The sequence below is a fragment of the Artemia franciscana genome, chromosome 19 (genome assembly GCF_032884065.1).
Source record: "Artemia franciscana chromosome 19, ASM3288406v1, whole genome shotgun sequence".
NCBI lineage: Eukaryota > Metazoa > Arthropoda > Branchiopoda > Anostraca > Artemiidae > Artemia > Artemia franciscana.
In genome coordinates this window covers 12266810-12272219 of record NC_088881.1, presented here as the reverse complement: position 1 = coordinate 12272219, position 5410 = coordinate 12266810, and the positions used below count along the sequence as shown (strand labels likewise).

Genomic DNA, 5410 nt, shown 5'->3' with positions numbered 1-5410 from the left:
AGTAGTAGTAGTAGTAGATAAATAATTCAAAATAGCATAGCCTGATTGGTCAAAAATATTCTCCAGGTAAATCGATTAGCCTAACCAATAATTTTAAGTGTTTGATTTTGTTGAACTTTAATAATAAACATATTAATGCATAGCTTAGATTTTTTGCTGTTATGATATAAATGTTTCATTTTAAATTGGAACAAGTGGTTAGGGTAATATTCTTACGTAGTTTTAATTATTCAGCCACTTCTTTTACAGAGTTTACTGACAATTAATGGCAGTTTCTATCTTTTGCCACAGCAGCCACGAAACATAATGCATCATACATAACACTTAATGAATTTTTTTGGCCCATTTCTGGTGATTTTATACACGTTCTTAATTTTTAGATTTGGCATTAAGTGCAAAAATTGTACACAAGCATTGAACATATTTTGGATTAAAAATCAGTTTCCCTGTCTTCTAAGATGTATTACGCCTCTTCTAAAGGAAACATATTAATAAAATTAATAATTAGATTCTTTATTTTATGCTCTTTTTCCATGTAAGACTATTGCTGGCTTAATGATTACAAACTGCAAAAAAATCCAGAGTCTTAAAAAAAGCATTTAATTACGTTGATTTAACATACAACATTGCAGCGCATTAAGCTTTCTATTAGTAAATACAAATAAATTTTGCACTGCTTTGGCAGACATTAAAAATAAAATCTTTTCACTCGGGAAGATCAACACTTCAATAAACTTGAGACAGCAGATGATGAATTACCGCGCGTCATCTTAGTTCTAAAAAAAAAGACAAACAATTATAAATATCGACGGCTCTTCATATCGATGCTTATAAACACGCAGCAGGAAGTTATATATTTTGTCTAACTAACCAGAAATGTAACAGTAACAATGGAATTACGCCTCTTCTAAAGGAAACATATTAATAAAATTAGTAACATTAAATTCCTAATTTTATGCTCCTTTTCAATACAATACTCGTTACCCGACAGTGCAACACAATCCCCCCCCCTAATGATCCCATATATAGCCTTGATAACATATTTATCCATAAACTGAATCTAATTATCCTTTATAATTTCTTTTATAGAAAATATTTTTCTGCAGTTTTGATTCTATCTTCACCTGGGACTGAGAGCAATATTGTCCAAAATATTATTTGAAATGATATTAAAAGTGGATGATAATGGAAGGAAGCACAACAATCTGATTATAAGAAAAATGCTGCATATTATATAATAAGAATTTCAATGTTCTAGTAGTTTCTTTTAGTTTGTATATATTCCAAGGGGGGGGGGGGCCATCATGAGCGGGGGTGGGTTGCATTGTCAGTTGACAACTATTATATTGAAAACGATTATAAGATAAGGAATCTATTGTTACTACGTTTATTTTATTACGAAGCTTCCTTCAGAAGAGCCTTAATTCTATACTGTTACCAATAAAACTTACAACTTCAACAATAACAATATCAATGTCATTCAATAGTAGATGTTCAATTACCCCGGATCATCTTAGTTCTGAACATAATATATGGAATTACAATTATAGATGGCTCTTCACATCGATCCTGCATTATATACGAAATATAGAAGAATCTGAAGCTATTGAGAAAAAAAAAAAAAAAAAAAACAATGGCTTCAACATCAACTGGTTACTATTATTTTTTTGACTCGGCTTTTCTGAAGAGTTTGCATAGCGGGTCATGAATAAATCATTATCATTACAGCAAACAACAGGGCGTAAAAACGTCCCATTATTAGTCCTAGTTTCTATGAATAGAAAGTGGCACTAGCGCCATCTAGCATTTGTTATTTTTTTGAATTTTTTCAAGCTTCTTAAATATAATTTTTCTTAGAAACTGGAGATCAGACACTTGTTAATGCAGTAATTTAGCCAGCTACACTGGTTAAACTAATATTGATTTATTATTACACTGAAAAATGCCAAGAAACTTTAAAAGTTAGATGGCATTAATGTATTTCTTTTTTGTCGACATGCCAAGAAACCAAGATACTTTAAAAGTAGATGGTATTGCAAAAGGAACGCGAAAACAAAGGCTCTCTGACTCTGAAGTTTGCTGCAGATAATATGTAGATGTTCAGAGGGCTTCAAGTTACACTCCACAAAGTTAAGAAAAGTTGAAAAATAAGATTCGGGTTTTTTTTATTCTCAAGATTAAAAACAAAGAAAATGAAATGGCAAACTAAACTACTTGTCGATTTGGTAACCGATGAATTCAATACTTGTCTGCAAGGCACGTCTGCCTCCAATTTTTTTTTAAGTTTCCATGAATACTGCCTGCTAAAAGCAAGTTTATTCAGTGTATTTAATAATTAAAAAAGTCTGAAATTAAAAATGTACCAGTAATAAAAAAAAAGTCTGAAATTCAAAGCTTTTATCAACGAAAAACTACTCTAAACTAACAGATAAAAAAGGGCAAGAATTGAAAAACACAAAGGTTATACAACAGCAAACGAAAAACAAAATTTAGGTGAGAGAAAGAGATATAAGAGGTTTATATAGATATTAAAGGTTATTAATAGAGGTTATTAGAGGTTATATAAGAGATTTTGTTTTGTTTCTCATTTAGTTTTGGATACCATTAATTCAAATCAGTAATGTAAACTGCTCCATATTTACCGAACTCTATATTGTAGCAAGTATGAATAAACACACAAAAAAAGTATGGCTATGCATCATTCCCTAATAAAACGAAGAAAGTAGGGAACAAACTGTAACAAGCCTTTCTAAATGAAACAGGCCTCGAGTATAAGGCATAAAATATTAGAGGTAAGCTTATAACAATTCATTAGCAGAAGAAGAAGAGCCAAAAGCTATTGAAAAAACAAACAAAAAAACAATGCCTTCAACACCAACCGGTCACTATTTTTTTTTTGACTCGGCTTTTCTGAAGAGTTTGCATAGCGGGTCATGGAAAAATCATTATCATTACAGCAAACAATAGGGTATAAAAACGTCCCATTAATTGACCATATTCAGGTTCATGGCAATCGTATGGATTTCTGTCTTTCTAGTCCTTCAATTAATCACCATTATCACTTATCTCACAGCTTTCACTGTCAACTTTGGTCCTTTGAGCAGTGAGAAAAGGAAACTCTTATATATAATTGCATATTTAATGGTTCAGTTCAAAGATTATGAATAGAAACTGGCAGTAGTGCCCGACAAAAACCAGCCCCATCTACCGTTTGGCATTTTTTTGAATTTTTTTAAGCTTCTTAAACATAATTTTTCTTAGAAACTGGAGATCAGACACTTGTTAATATAGTAATTTAGCCAGCTACACTGCTTAAACTAATATTGATTTATTATTACAATGAAAAATGCCAAGAAACTTTAAAAGTTAGATGGCAATGGCGTATTTCTTTTTTGTCGACATGCCAAGAAACCAAGATACTTTAAAAGTTAGATGGTATTGCAAAAGGAACGCAAAAACAAATTCTCTCTGACTCGGAAGTTTGCTACAGATAATATGTAGATGTTCAGATGGCTTCAAGTTACTACACAAAGTTAAGAAAAGTTGAAGAATTAGATTCATTTTTTTTTCATTCTTAAGATTAAAAACAAAGGAAATAAAATGGCAAACTAAACTAGTTCATTTTAATAGAAAACAAGCAACATACCTTGATATATCTTTGGCGCTAGTGGTCGACTTGTTTGTCTCTTTTACTAAGGTCTTGCAGGACGCTAATTTTGTTTCAAGAGCCTAAAAATAATTCCTTACTTAAAAAAACTTATATAATAAAAAATTAAGTTTTATAAAGTGAAACTTCAATTCCAAACTTAGGTATACACAGTCAGCAATCAAACAAGCGAAAATATTAACACCATCTTTAAAATAAAACGGCAAATAGTACACTAAAAAGGAATACGGCATCAGACTTTGCGGTCCCTACCGGCGGTGCTGATATCCCTTTCTTGGCCCTTCAACCAGGATGTGCAACAGGGGGTTGGGGCCAACCATCCTGTGCTTTCGCACACCCTTCCTGTTTACCTTTCCCATATTTCTCCAGGTACCCATCTAGAGCTGGATCAATTCCGGCTGAGCTTACAGAGTCAAGCCACAAACCCCCGTCCCAAACTAAATAACTGGGCACACTAGGATTCGAATTCTCGCCCTCTGAGACAAAGGATCCTAATCCAGCGCACATTTAATTTGCAAAACGCAAGTGAATGTCAATGAAGAGGGAGACAAGGAGGTAACGAATGAAATCGACAATATTTGACTCAGCTGCCCGAATGAAAACAGACGATATCAATTATTTATGGTCAGGTCGCACCGTTGCAAGGTGCTGTTTTAGCCATTTTGTGCCAAACTTAACGTGAAAATTAAAGTAAAAAAACTCGTGTTAAAAGTCTATCTTCGAGTTTATAGCTTTTTGGTAAGGTGCCATTTATACATACCTTCTTAAACCACGGACAATTCTCCTCGAAAATCCTTAAAAGTCAAACTTTAGATGGCGGAAACATTTTTTTTTTTTTTTTTTTTTTTTTTTACTACGCTAATAGTTCTCTGAGCGTTATTCGAACATGTATAGCCCAATATCATCATATACAAAGCTTTAAATAAAAAAAAACTTAGAAACAAATTCCTTGAAAATTTCCACTTCGGAGCTTGGTAAAAAAAAATCGATATTTTTTTTTCTCGCAAACTTGAAACTGCCTTTATTTATCGTCAGAATAGACTATATGAGCTGCTTGTTCTTGAAAGCAACGATTCGGACCAACAAATTTAATAAAAAAAAAAATGTAAAATTGCCCCCCCCCCCCTAAGCAATTCAAACTTAGCAATTAGACAATTCACCCAGTCAAACTTAATGTATTAATTCATACATTAATTATGTAATTAATTATTATTATCATGAATTATAATCTTTTCGGTACTTGTTGGTTATTCAAAACACAGCCAAGATGTGAAGTTAGGTTAACCCAAATGAAATAAAAAAAAAACAAAACATAATGATAAAATAATTTTTTAGAAACAAAATTTGGTAACCCTAGCCCAACCTATCCCAACCCTACCTAACATAACCTAGCCCCCCCTCTAATGTGCAAATAAATAGCCCAAGTTATACAAGTCCAATGCATTGCATCATACGCAACTTGTTACAGTAGCCATGAAACCGGTTTTCTGAGATTAAACCTAAGCGCAATTCTTGAATGTGTTTCTAATAACCGACAAATTCTATCTTTTCTTTTAATACAAAAATTACTATCTTTTCATGAAATTATTTCTTTCAATCAAAATCATGAATTACATTCCTATCACCAACATATAATAGCTTCGTTTATAAATGCACAGTTTATCTTCTAAAGGCAATTCCAGGCGACACTTTTTTCAAACAGAAAATTTTCTTCCTAAAGCTATGAAATCATAACGGGAAATA

The 5410-nt window shown here is 32.2% G+C and overlaps 1 long non-coding RNA gene across 1 annotated transcript; it reads right to left on the bottom strand.

Annotated features, from left to right (window-relative positions):
- Positions 1 to 584: 584 nt before the first annotated feature.
- LOC136039040 (uncharacterized) lies at positions 585 to 3766 on the bottom strand. Its single transcript, XR_010620356.1, has 2 exons — positions 3647 to 3766; positions 585 to 776 (listed from the first exon to the last, which is right to left on the bottom strand). It is a non-coding gene; the product is annotated as an uncharacterized LOC136039040 (long non-coding RNA).
- Between the last annotated feature and the right edge of the window lie 1644 nt (positions 3767 to 5410).